Genomic DNA, 14,556 nt, shown 5'->3' on the forward strand with positions numbered 1-14,556 from the left:
AGACATCCCAGACTTCAGCAGCCTAATCTATGAAAAGTACTTGGCTTCACAAATGTTGGGGATGTGAAGGCAGGAGAAGAGAGAGAGAAAAAAGAAAAAAAAAATAGAAAAGAGAAAAAAATCTTGAAGGAAAATACAAAGATTGTTTTTGTTGGAGTGCAGTATCTTTCCTGCTTCTCTTCTCATCCAGTAGGTGGGTTGTCTGTTGTTTGCCGGTGTCTCCGCCCTCAGGACGGTGAAGGTTATTAGTGTGGGAGGGTTGGTTTTGGAGGTGGAACTCCTGGAGGTGGGGTATACACTTGCTGGTCCCTGATGGGAGACTGCACCCCAAGAATCTCTTTTGGGGCCTGCTCAAGTGATGTGGACACCTGGTCTTATCCTTCTATCTCCTATAGATTTCACAATTGGTCTCTAATTTAGTCTCTAAACTGTATCTTACTCACTCCCTCCCTTTCTATTTCCAAATCAGGAACCTCTCACTTCAGAGGTATTGTAGGCTGTGCTCTGGGGTCTGCACACCCATCTTGGAGAGCTATTTTGTATTGGGCAGTTCTGGACCAGGCTTTGTGAGCTACCAACCAGCCATATAGCACTGTGCAGGGTTAGTGGCTTTGGGGGAGACGGGGGATTTGGGGACTATAGCTGGGAGTTGCCCCAACTAAAGATGGTGACAAAGGTGTCTCAAAATGGAGGCGACTGCTTTCAGTGATGGGGTATCCAGTTGGGTGGGGCCAGGCAATGGTGATGGGTGGCATGTTCAGAGTTACAACTCTGTGGTGTGCAGTATTGTGGTTGGCGGCTGTATCCAGACCCTGTCTTGTGTCCCCAGGTGCAGGTTACTGTATGTAGGGGACTATGGCAGTGGTTGCAGTGTCTCAAGATAGGAGTGATTGGGGGAGCCCCACATTGGTAGACGGGTCGCCACACAGGAGTGGTGGATGGAGGTCCTATGCGTGGGCAGCAGCCAGAGGATCTGTGTGGGAGTAGTGGTTGAGATTATGGCTGCAGGTGGGTGGCCAGGGGACCAGTGTGAATGTTGATGCTGAGGGTCCTGCTCGGCATGGCAGCCAGAGGTCCTGTGCGGATGCTGAGGCCTGGGGACCTGAGTGGGCATGGTGGCTGGGATTCCTCCACAAGAGCAGCTGTAAAGGGTCCTTTAATAACTGGCAGAGAAACAGTATTCCCACTGCTTGAATCCCAGGTCATGGAGCTACACAGAATACAGCCTCCCTCTAGCCCACCATCTTGGATCTTCTCTTGGTTTTCTAAATGTAATATTATATCCTGGATATCTTTCTGTACCAATTAAAAATTCTTCTATATTTAAGTGATAGGTTTGAGTGTGTCACAGATTTAAAAATGTCATTTTATTAGAAATTTAAACTTTTATAATGTTTTAAAAGATGAACTTTCTTTGATGACTGTCCATATTGCTAAATGTTTGAAGTTACAGGCATGTTAAATTTCCCTTAGGATAAATTCTAAGAATGGATTTTCTGGGTCAAAGAGAATATACATTTTAGAATCTTTTGGTTTATACAGCCAAAATGCCCTCCAGAAATATTAAAATATGAATTCTTTCTAAGTAAAACCACATGAAATATGTCATTTTATGTGACCCTGATGGTGATCACATTTAATAAAAAAAGACCCAAAGGAAGTTTCCACTGTTAGGAAGTACAAGGAAGGAATAAAAATGCAAAACACAACAAAACAAATGGACACAAAGCCAAAACTGGAGAAATTAATTTCAATATCAAGCCAAGATCTACTTTTATAATTTGGAATAAAGTTTCCTTAGCAGACCAGGCAAACTGTCATAATGATAGGACCATGTATAAGGTTTTGTTTTGCCTTTTCAAAGCTTCATTTTCTTATAGTCTTTTTTCCCCCTCATTTTTCTTCCAGTCTCTCCTATTCAAATATTTTTTCCTCCAAAGATGACGCTGGTGACATTTAACAGGTTGTTCTCTTTTCTGAGGTTTTCTCAATGTGAAGATTATGGCTAGTTTGGTTATAGACTAGAGACAGTGAAAGCTGACTTGGTACCTTGAGACAGTAGCATGCATTTCACCACCAACTCATCAGCCAACCTTTGTTAAGGTGTGAGATCCTGACATCACCTTTTATTTAGTCAGGTTTTTCCAGAGAAGTGGAACCAATAGATTCACTCCATTCCCAATAGGAGATATATGCATATGTATATCCTTAATGAATAACTATATTATATATATCCCCAATAAATCCCCCTTTACCTATAAAAACATTTATAATATAAATATTTATAAATATATTTTATAAAATGTTTATAATTAACCTATATTATATTGTATTATATATTTTTATAGATAAAAGAGGGAGCTTATTAGGGGATAGGCTCACAAGATCACAAAGGCTGAAAAGGTCCATGATGGCCGTCTGCAAACTGGAAAACTGAGAAGCCAGTAGCATGGCTCTGTCCAAGAAGATGGAAGCCCCAGGACCAGGAAAATCAATGTTGCAGCCTCCAGGTCATAGGCAAATGCCCCAAAGCCCCCTAGTACAAAGGATCCAAAGCCCAAAGACCCTGGGCAGGAGGAATCTTCCACTCAGGGAGGAAGATTCAGAGAGTTTCCATCTTCTTCCATTTTATTGTTCCATTTGGGCCTCCAGGCAGTTGGACGGTGTTTGTCCACATTGAAGGGAGGTCTTCCCCATTTTGTTCACTGACCCACATGCCAGTCCTCTCTGGAATCATCTTGACAAACATTCTCAGAGGTCATACTTTACCAGTGCTCCAGTGGACACCCAAATTAACTATCACAACCTCAGTCTTTAAAATAACTAAATTTTAAATCATATAATATAATACAGATTCAGGAGATAATAGGAGCTACTGTTCTTGTCTGTTTAACTGCTACTTTCCTATAAAAATAGTGATATTATAAAGATCCAGGGAATATCAGTAGAGTAGATATAGGAGAACAAGAGGAAGGAAGGAAGGGAAAGGGGAAGATAAATGGAATGAATTTAACAAAAATCTTTCTATATTCACATATGAAGATACAAAAGGGAATTTCAGTTTTATGTATATGTAGAAGAAAGAAACTTTAATGGAGCAGAGAAGAAGAATGGCAGGAGGGAGGAGGGGAAGAAAAGTTGGGGGGCAATGGGGCTTGAAATAAATTTCCTTGGACATATGATTTTGTCCAAATGAACCCAAATACAATGTATAGTTATGATCTCTAATAAAAATATTTTAAAAACACTGATATTAGAGATGAATATTATAAATTCAGTAACTTATTTAAGCCTCATAATTCTGTAAGTGTGGTTGGTCCCTGGACAAGTAGCATTAGCATCACAGGAACTTCTTAGGAAAGTACTCAGGACTTACCCCACTCCTACTGAATCAGAAACTCTAGCTTCTTATTTTAATAACAAGATCTCCAGGTGATTCTGATGCATGCTAAAGCTGGAAAAACACTTATCTCAGATAATATTCTGAAGTTTTTGTTAAGTCAGTATGATTTGGGGAGAATGTGATTTGTAGGAAAGACTTCTCCTTCATCTTAACACCTATTTGGATTATTTGTGGTATACATTAAACTCTCAAAGATAACTTTAAAATATATAGAGAGCCAACAACTTTTCCCAGGAAAATACTAGGAAAAGTATTACTTCCGAAATTACTGATTCTGGTAAGTCATGTCCCGTAGGGATGTTTTGATGTTATAGTTCTCATTAGCTGTGTACAGCTGAAGGCATGTTTCCCATTACTTTTTCCCCCACAGGGGTTAGATGTACCCTTCGGACCGGATTTCTGGTGGTGATGAGTAAAAACTTTAATGTCATCATTCATTCAGCTATTTTCACTTGCAAAAACATACAGACCCATGAGAAAAAGTAGCTCCTTGGCATTTTTCTCACAAGTATTTATCCAATTGAGGCTGTGGAATGATTTTTTGATTTAAGAGAGAATCTTTGCTTGCTTTAAGTGACAAGGTTAACTAGCTCTTGGAAAAATGACGTTAAGCACTAACATTTATAGGGTTTGATGGGGCTTATAGATTGTAAAGACAATAAGTAATAAATCTGAGATACATATGGATGCTGCATTTTACTCATGAATCAAATGAAATAATCCCAATAAAAGTCAGCTATCTAGTGAGAGCGAGGACCTCATACATCAGTCAACTTTCCTAACTAGGACCACAGAAGAAAATATGGGGAAATACAGGCTCCGCATCAGATACGAGACCAGTTAAGTGAGGAAGGCCAGAGAGCTCTTAGCTTCCTGAACTTCCCTGGGGCCTGGGACTGTTTTGGAAAATTGCTTTTTACTTTTTACCTCTCTGGGGTATGGTCTCCCTCTAACTGTGAACTGAGGACAGGAAAAGATGTGGTCTCTAGGGTAAGAGAGAGTGGGAAGAAAGGGAAGAAATGTTGAGAGATTCAGAAAGCATGATTTATTACTTCAACTTCCTCATGATGTTTTACTTTTCGGTTGTTTATAAGATTGCCAGCTATAAGTGAATGAAATAAAAAGCATAAGATGATTCAATTCATCATGTTATCATTTGACTTTTGCCATGAGTGAGTATATTACCTCTTTAGAATTGCACATAATATTCTTAAGCTAAATCTGCCTTGACCTGTGCATAAATTTCTGAAAGTAAAATTTTGTCTAAAGTGGGTAAAGGATAAATTAAACTATATAAAATCATATTAACAAGGTCTCTCAGTTACAGAGAATATGTTAAATTTAACATGCCTTCAGCTGTACACAGCTAATGAGAACTATAAAAGGAAAACAAATTCCAAAGAACTGTGTACAGAAAGAAAGCACGGAACGAGTGTAGTTGTAGGCAAGACCCACTGCACAGCTGTAGTTGAAAACAAATGACTAGTTAAGGAATTAATAGTCCCTCTACTAAAAAAAGCACTCCTACAGAATAAGTTTTTGGAAAAAAACTTGAAGTTTTTGGACTATGTCTTGTATTTACTTTGTCACAGTCAAACATGGCTTCTGTTATTAGGGCTAATTTTTTTTCATTTTGGGATTGCTGGGGATTGAACCCAAGGCTTTGGGATGCTAGAAAAGGGCTCTGCCACTGAGCTGCATTCCTAGACCATTAAGGCTGACTTTTTCTTGGGGAGTGGGTCCTGGGAATTGAACTCAAGGGCACTCGACCACTGAACCACATCTTCAGCCCTTCAGGCAGGAGGGTTTTTTTTTTTTTGTATTTTTATTTAGAGACAGGGTCTCACTGAGTTGCTTAGTGCCTCACTTTTGCTTAGGTTGGCTTTGAACTTACTATCCTCCTGCCTCAGTCTCCCGAGAGTGGTAAGGCTTTTATGAATACATCATAGCGTAAAGTCATACCTCCTATAAAATGAAACAAATGTAGACATTCAGGGAGAAAAGTGAATTTAAAATTGAATTTATAAGTGAATTTAAAAGTGAATTTAAAATATTTTAAATCCAGCATGTCCGTATGACAGATCTTTCTTTGTTATAAGCACTGACTCTCATTTTAAGTATAATCTGCTATGTAAAATATGATTGAAACAATCTCATGGAAATGAAAGGATGAAAAAGATACATCAGGCATGTTCCTTAAGTGAACAGGAAACCTCATTTGAAAATAATCTAAAGAGAAAATGATTACTTACAAGAGCCTATTCATGACAGCATTCAAAATAGATCTTAAAATACTAATATGGGAACTGGTTGAGGAGTATAAAATTAGAAATTTATAATTAGTTTAATAAATGCTGTCTACTGGTGAATGTTATAGTCTGAATCCTACTCCAAAGGTCCATGAGTGAAATGCTTGATCTTTAGGATGATGTTATTGGGATGTGGTGAAGCCTTTAAAATGTGGGGCCTGGGAGGAGGTCTTTAGGTCATTGGAGAGATCAGGGGACCCCAGACTCTTCCTCTATTTCCCTTTTTCCTCCTGTCCATGGGAGGAATGTTTTTGCCCTCCTGCTTCTTCCTGCCATGATATGCTGTCTTTTTTTTTAACTTTAAAAAAAATTTCTTACATACATGACAATAGTGGAATGCATTATAATCATAATTATCCATTCACAACACAAGATATGCTGTCTTGCTATATATAGGCCCAAAGGCAATGGGTCTAATTGATAATAGACTGGAACTTCCAATACTGTGAGCCAAAATAAAAATTTTGTCTATATAAGTTAATTATCCTAGATATTTGTTAGTTTTGAAAAGCTAACATCCTAAAATGCTCAATTCAGTGTGTGTATACACACACACACACATAATAAATATAGTGTAAAATATGCAGCTTAAGCTTCATTCTTTTAAATTATTCTTTTCAAATAACAACCTATAATAGTTACATGAAACTCTAGGGTATGATTTGGGTAATTAGTTATTGGAATTTTGCATGCCTGAAGTAAAAGGAAAGGAAATCAATATTTATTGAGCACCTGTTATACTTCATATGCACAATTTAAATAATCATTTATTAGAACAGCCCTGTGAACTAGGCAATCTGGTTCCCTACTTAAAGATAAAGACATAATACTTAAGAAACATATTCTTGAATTGATTAGTCAGCTAGTAAATGAAGGAGTTATTAATTTCTCTTAGCTTATAAAGTAAGCCTATAATTTGTACCTCAGAGAAAGTAGATAATAAGCAAGCAAATAACTAAATGACAAAATTGCGAATCATAGTAAATGCCATGAAGAAAAATAATGTACTTATAATGGAACACTTGGAATATTGTGGATAATAAACCTTTATCTGTATTTTAAAAAAAGAAAAAATAGAATTAAATAGGATGATATATATATATATATATATATATATATATATATATATATGCCTTAAGGAAGCACTGCTAAATTGTGGTCTGACTCTTAACCCCATAGTTCTGTGTCATCATTCTTATTCTCTTTAGGCTGTAATGAAAGAAGACTTCACAACTTTTAATTCTTGATGTTTACGCTGAATGCATATCTTTGAAATACCCCAGGAACTCTTGAGAAATATGGATAATCCTAATATTTTCAAAGGAGTTGCTTCCAGTGTTGTCTTGTATTTTTATTTTAAGCAGATGTTGACTTATAAACATAAGTCATTGTGTTATGGTTCTCCAGAGAAATATAACTATTATCATGTTGTCCATCCCTACCCTTCCTGCCCAATCAAGAGAGGAGAGAGAGATTTATTGCAAGGAGTTGGCTCACATGACCATGGAGGCTAACACATCCCAAGATCTGCAGTTGGCATTCTGGAGACTCAGAAGAGCTAGCGATGTGGCTTCAGTCTGAGTCCAAAGGCCTGAGAACCAGGAGAATTGAGGGTTACCTCTTAGAGTTGTCTTGAGGATAAGAGTGAGAATGCATGTAAATTGTTTAGAATAATGTCTGGCATACAAGAAGGATTTAATAAATCATTTCTCACATCCTTTGTTACTTTACCCCCGAGGACAAGGACCACTTCTGTGACTCTGCTAATGTGCACTTTATGCATGTTCTATGAAAATGTGCTTATTTCTTGAGTTTAAAACTATGGCAAAAAAACAAAGAGAACTTCATTTTATAAGTGGTTCGGACAGGAATCAGAAGAGCCTAAAGTCCTGCAGAGCCTAAAGTAAGACAATTGTAAATAGAAATTTGGCAACCTAGATGATTTAGGCATGCGGGTAGCTATTTAGCATGTGTGTTTTTGCCAAAAACAAATCCTATAAGCTCATGGGGATTTATGTGGTTACATTAGTCATTTCAGGGGCTATGGAAAGAAAACATTCTCCCCAGATCCCTCATTTAAAATATTTTCTCATGTTCTTCCCTTTGTATATTCTCCTGAGAAAACTCAGTTAATCCAAATACCCTGAAGACACATATACACAAACACACACTTAGCAGCCAAATACATTTATGAATTATATGTATGTAAGTTAGCTATATATAAATTATATATACTAAATATATAAATCAAGTGCAATTAAATACATATATGAATTAAGCATATAAAAATTACTTACATGAACTATGTACACAGCATTTATGTACATAACTATGTATATAATATAAAGATAAAATAACTATTCAATAAATATCTGTGTCCATATTTACTTATATTGTAGTTTTCAAAAAATTATAACAATGCCTTGATTTCTTACTAGGTTCTAAAAATTGTGCTAGGTATATAAGATGAATAGAATACAGTCTCTGTCATGATGGACTTCATATTTTACTTAGGAAAATACACAAAGGAATAATTTTATAGTATTTATAGCTCACAATGAAAATAGAAATCTAACAAAAAGAAATAATAGTAGAGGAGAGAGAAGCTCTGCAAAAAGTGTCATCCACATGTAGAGTTAGAAATCCTTGGGTGAGGTTTTCTAGAACAGTTGACAATGGACTTTTATAATGATTGGTATTTCATCAAGAGGAAAAGGACTGGGAGGGATCAAAGGAACAGCATGACAACAGTCAAAGCAGCATGAAAGTACATGACTTGTGTTTTATAAATTTTTTTTTGTTCTTCTTAGATAAACATGACAGTAGAGTATATTTTGACATATTGCACATACATGGAGTATAACTTATTCCAGTTAGGATCCCATTCTTGTGGTTGAACCGGATGTGGAGTTTCACTGGTTGTCCGTGTATTCATATATGAACATAGGAAAGTTATGTCTGATTCACTCTGTTTTTCTTATCCCCCACCCCTTTCACTCCCCTTTGTCTAATCCAATGAACTTCTATTCTTCCCTCTCCACCTTGCTGTGTGTTAAAATCTGCACATCAGTGAGAACATTCTCGGCCATTGGTTTTTTTGCCTTGTTTTTGTGGGGAGGTGCATGAGTACAGATATCAAGTAGGTTGGGTCAAGATGGTTGTAACAGAAAGGTGACCCTGAAAATGAATCAAAGGACTGCCTACACTGGGTTAAGGGTATTTGGAAGTATATTCCATGGATAAATGTCCAGTAAGGCATACGAATAAGAAATGATCCCTTTTCTTTTGGAAATTTAAATTGGAAATTAAATAAGGTAGAAACAAGCTGACCTAATAAAAGTTAAGATAGACCGATGAGAAGCCTAAACTTCCCAGATTCTAGTATGTGCACAACTGGCCTAAGGACCTTGATATAAAGTCCAAGGGTGGGCCCAAGGCTTTACATTCCTAATAAGCCCCCAGGCATTGCCTAAACTGCTCCTCTGAAGACTATCTCTTGAGTAGCGTGGGGTCATAGCCTGAATGGCCCAAGGAGAGAAAACAGTTCTGGCAGGAAGGGCCATGGGCTGGCTCATGGGGAGCTGCCCTCTGAGTGGACCAGCAGGCCATCCTGGACTTCCTAGGGAGTAGAGCTGGACAGGCAGGAAGCATAGGAACAGAGGCAGGCAGGGCACATCTGAAGAAAACTTAATTTGGAAAAAATCATTAAAATATCATGGTGGGAGCAGATCCACATAACCAATGACTCACAATAAATTTGTTGGTCCTAAAATAACCTGATGAGGGTTAGTAAATTTATTTCTGAAAATACATTAGTGTTCTGTGGGATAGAGTAATGTTTACATGTTATACTTCCCCAAATGACAAGCTGTTACTAATTCTATTCCATATGTTCAGTGCTCTGACAGTTGAGCTTTTGATCCCATTTTGTTGACAAAGACTTTCTCATACTTTGAACTCCAAAGTCTTCCCATGACCCTGCATGCTCAGAGGGCTCTCCACCACTCATCTCTCCTTCTCTCCACCTATTGAAGTAAACCAACATTTTAGTGTTTTGGATTTTATTCCACTTTTTCAATGCCCCTCTTAACATAGCAGCTATCTTAAAATGTCTGGCCCCCTCTGCCCAGGGCAAATCCTCTATTGGCGCTGTGAGTTCCATCTTTCTTACTCCCCTTTGGGGATGTGGTTTCCTTGATTACTTCATCCCCTTCTTGGATCTTAAATCTCTATCTGCGTCAAGGCTCTTGGCCATCTTCATTGAGACCTCCATCTCATGCTCAGATGTCTTTCATGTTAGACATGATCTCTTGACCTATTTTCCCCTCCAGCTACAGCTCCCTCTTTCCTTTGTAGTTTCCTCACCTCATCTCCCATTCCTTTGCCAACACACTGCAAGCTGGTTTCCAGCCCCTTCTTGAAATGCCTCTTGCTAAGTTACCAATGAACTTAAATGAAATGAGCATTTCAATGTCTTAGTTTACTTGACCTGAAGTTCATTTATTTATGACATTATTTCCTTCCTGTCTCATAAGAGGATCTTTCTCAGGCTCTTTTATTTTCCACTTAGTCTCTAAAACTTGTTTTTCCCACATATAAAGTACATAAAATTAGGATTATGCCAATTTTAGGATTCTTAGGAATAATGAGGATTGTACGTAATGTCCATGACACAGCATCTTGACAGCTTGAATAACTAGTAGCTTGCAGAGACAGGGTGCTGATTAGGACTTTAGGTTCTGGACTCTGGATTTCCTACACTCAAATCCTGCCCTTGTTGGTTTTCAGCTTTGTGGCTTTGGGAAACCTCTTCAACCTTTCTGCTTCTTAATTTTCTCATCTGAAAGATGGCATCCCCAATAGTACCTGCTTCATAGGGCTGTGAAGATTTAATGGTGTAATATGTATCAATACTTAGTGTAGAGTCTGGTAAATAGTTAAGTTCTCAATTATTATTAGTTGTTAATAAAATAAATTTTATTCTATTACTCAATTTGGCCATAAAATGTCCCTAAACCAGTCTTTACTTTTTATTTGTCATTCTGGAATCCCATGATTTTTCAACTTAAAAATCATCACAGAGCTTTAATTGATTTATAAAAAATGATTTAGATAATTTGAGCACATTGCTCACACAGTTTCTAATTCTGTCACTAATTTCTAATTCCGTCCCTAATTTCTAATTCTGTCCCTCCTGCTGAGTGAAGTGCCTTCCTCCACTCTACCACATGCAGTAATAGAGAAGCCAGTTTTATTCTTACTTCTAGAGTTTTGGAAGTGTAGAATGGTGAACAGGCATGGGGACTGGGACTCAGAGGCCCCAAATTCATGTTCCGGCTCCTTCATCACCAAATCTCAGGACTTTGGTCAAAATGTATCACTCTGAGTTTCAGTTTCTGTAACTGAAAAATGAAAATATTTTCCTTAAGTGAAAAAGCACATTAAACTCCCTCAAAATTATAGTAAAAGATTAAAAGAACACAAATTTATAACGTATTGTATAAATATGAAACATTGCTAAACTGCTTTATTTACAACGTCTTTTAGTGTCTCAGTGATCTAAATTTCCCTTCTTGCCACAGAAGAGTCTGTGTGCCTCCTGGCTCACTCAGCTGCTCTGTTGCAGCTTCCTGTGTTCTCTAGATCTGGGCTCCTCTTTTCAATCCTGTGGATGCTTTTACTTTTCTACTCCTATTGTTCTGTGAGTTTTCATCTCAAAGTTTCCGATCCTTTTTTAAAAAATGATTTGTTCTTTCTTTCTTAATGGTACATTGAAAGAAAAATCAAAATGAATATCAACTGACCTTAGAGACATGCGACTAGGAAAAAAAAAATTTAGGTATTAGCTGTAAGCATCACTTCTTTAAAAACTAAACCATGTCTCTTCATGGTTCCAGTATAATCCTTTAAAATTAGGGGAAAATTTGACATGAAAAATAAGATAGATAGGCTAGTTGTTGATGCCAGTGCATTTGTGAATACACTTGGCTATGAGAGGATAATATTGGCTGATGAGTTTCCACCTGGGTGTCTAAGCCAACTGTAATTGCATGGGCACTGAGGACATGCTAATAGTCGATTCAAATTTGGATAGTACATGACTGCCACTTTTTTGTGTTATGTATAATCAAGTGAATGAACAGAATATGAAATCCACTTAACACATGCAGTTTAACCAGGAGGAAGATGATTCTGCCAGCACTAAGATTTATCTCTGATGAGTTTTCAGTCTGCTAAAGTGGGAAGCTTATAATTTTCTTCTAATTTAGACTCTAAATTTCCTCCAGTGGAAAGTGAGTTGGGGGTGGATGGGTGGAGATCCTCTATTAACTGAGCACTCACAACTTGCCAGCGTGGGAATTTATGTGAATGTATTTCATATTCAATTTTTGATGGAAGAATAATGTCATGAACTTTAAACGGGTCATAGCTTTCTTCTGTTTTTTTTTTTCTTCAGCTTGTAATTAACCAAAATAGTGGGCTGTTGTGCAAAGATCATTAAATGGAATTTTCTTTTCTTTTGATTTAGTCACATATTCCTAAAGTCTTGCTTGCAGGAAGTCTTGTTTTTTCCCCATCTGGAAGTGATCTCTGGTATATTTTTATTTTAGGATCTTTATGGTATGCGTCATCACTTCCTCTTTTAGCTTATAGATACCTATATGTGTCTGATTTTTCCCATTAGAATACAAAATAGCCTTGAAAAAAGGTGTTTTATACATCATGTTCTAGTGCTTAAATATATTTCATGCTAAATAAATAAATGAGTACATAATACTTTGTTTGAATAACAATAGGAAAAGAAACAAAACAAAATAAACAAACAAAATACAGAAATATGGACTCTGAGAATGAACATAGGATCCAGTGGAAAATGTGCCTGATGTGGGGAAAAGAAAGAGCTCTGCTATTTTCTGATACCAAGATGTCCAAGAGTTGGGGTGATCTTAGGCAATTTATATATTCTAAGCCTAAATTTTTTCTTTTCTTTTGTTTTTAATCAACAGGTAATAATCATACTTGTTTTTTCATTTGTGAAATGGAAATGACTTGTGTCTTTGTCATAGAACTGATGTAAAGCTCTAAGTTAAAAAATGTAAGTATGGGTGTTTTTTGATCTACAAGGTAAATCTGACCCTGTTGAAGGGGAGTTTGAATTACGGCTGATTCCCATGTTTAACGGAGTTTGAAGTCTTTAGTAGAAATTTATGAGTCATATGTAGGTTATCTGGAAGAGGGCCTGTCTCATAGTAGGTACTCAATATGTATTTGATGAACTGAATTATTGATAACTTTATCAAAAGGGTTCCCTTAGAGAATCAATGGAATTGTGTCCTAACCTGGCCTACAGGAAGAAAAATTTAACAGCTAGCTGTGTGATTTTCTTTATTCTTCTTGTTTTTTATTTTTTAAAGTTTCACATATTTATTACTGAACCAACCCAAACCAGTACTGCAGCACCTTTCTAACTAAAGAAAGCTCACATTCTCAGTTAAATGTTCTCAACTGTCCAGATAGTGGTGATGTTTTCAGCTGGACATGACAAGATGATCATAACCTTGATACAACATAAACATGTAATTCCTTATAGATCCAGTTTGGTTCTCCTCCAATGTCTGCTCTTGGAGTTGTACCTGATCTTGTTCCCAGTTTTCATTTGAATCTACAGGGGGAATGGGATGATTTTGCTTTTGTTTCTTGGCCAGGAATCGCTTGATCCCAAAAGTCTTGTGAGAAGACAGGTGAGGAACTGAATCAAGTGCTTGCAACACAATGACTGAAAAAAGGTGAAGATAGCTGTAGGATTTTCAGATGGCTGTTGGATTTGTGTTTGGTTTCTAATTCTAGAGTTTTGGACCCATTCCTTCAGAGAGTTGTTATTTGAAAGAGATGTTGTATAGGCTTTTACCTATAGGACTCATCAGGAGCCATGTCTTGAGTTGCTCAACAGAAGTCCCGTTCAGAAATTATCTTTGAGCCATCCTGCAAGTCAAAATCTAAGAGCTGGTCCAAAAGCAAGAAATACTTTAATGTATTAAGGCAGAGAAGATGCTAAAGGTCATTTTCATTGGTGGTTGCTGCCAAATGGAGTCACGGCAATTGCTAGGATCTATCCCTTTATTAAATTAATTTATTCAAAAATATTTATCGAATACCTACTGTGTGCCAAACTCTATTTAGACACAGGGATTCAGGTGTTGGAAAGATGAAAACTCTTGCCATCATGGATAAGATTTTTCAGGAATAGTTACTGGGAAGTGTTGCCACCAAAAGCTAGTACCAATAATGATAATTCACTGATGGCAGAGGCTGGGTGTACTCCTGGGATCCATGAGTGGTACGTGTAGTCAGAAGAATGCTTGGAGGGGATTCCAGAGGTCTCATCAGCATCTCAAATAAAGCTTCCTGAGATTCTGGGAGAAAAAATAGAAGTCATTGAATTTTTTAAAACTCAAAATTTCCTTTTCCTACCATTAAAGTTTGATTCCCATGTCAACTTACCTTGATTAATTCCCACATCTGTCCCGTTCTCTCTCATATTATTTATCACTTTCTAGCTTATATTGTGGTTAACTTTTCTTAAAGGGAAAATAGAATAGAAGGAAGTAGAATTGTCATCATTGCTGGAAAATCTCTATCTAAAGATACTCATGTTTTAATATGAAGTCTAAAATAGTTTTTTAAATGTTGGGTGATCCTTAGTACTAATGTTCTTTTCCCAGGGCCTCTTGACATATTACTTTGAACTATAGTGGACTTTCTTGTACTTTTAAACATCATCTATCCTAAAATTTATCAAATCATTCAACAAATATTATTGGAAAATTTATTTTCCCAGACTTT

The 14,556-nt window shown here is 36.9% G+C and overlaps 1 pseudogene; it reads right to left on the reverse strand.

Moving 5' to 3' along the window:
- Positions 1-13,297: 13,297 nt before the first annotated feature.
- LOC125613894 lies at positions 13,298-14,251 on the reverse strand (annotated as a pseudogene).
- Positions 14,252-14,556: the final 305 nt, after the last annotated feature.

Source organism: Marmota marmota, unplaced genomic scaffold, assembly GCF_001458135.2.
Source record: "Marmota marmota marmota unplaced genomic scaffold, marMar, whole genome shotgun sequence".
Lineage (NCBI taxonomy): Eukaryota > Metazoa > Chordata > Mammalia > Rodentia > Sciuridae > Marmota > Marmota marmota.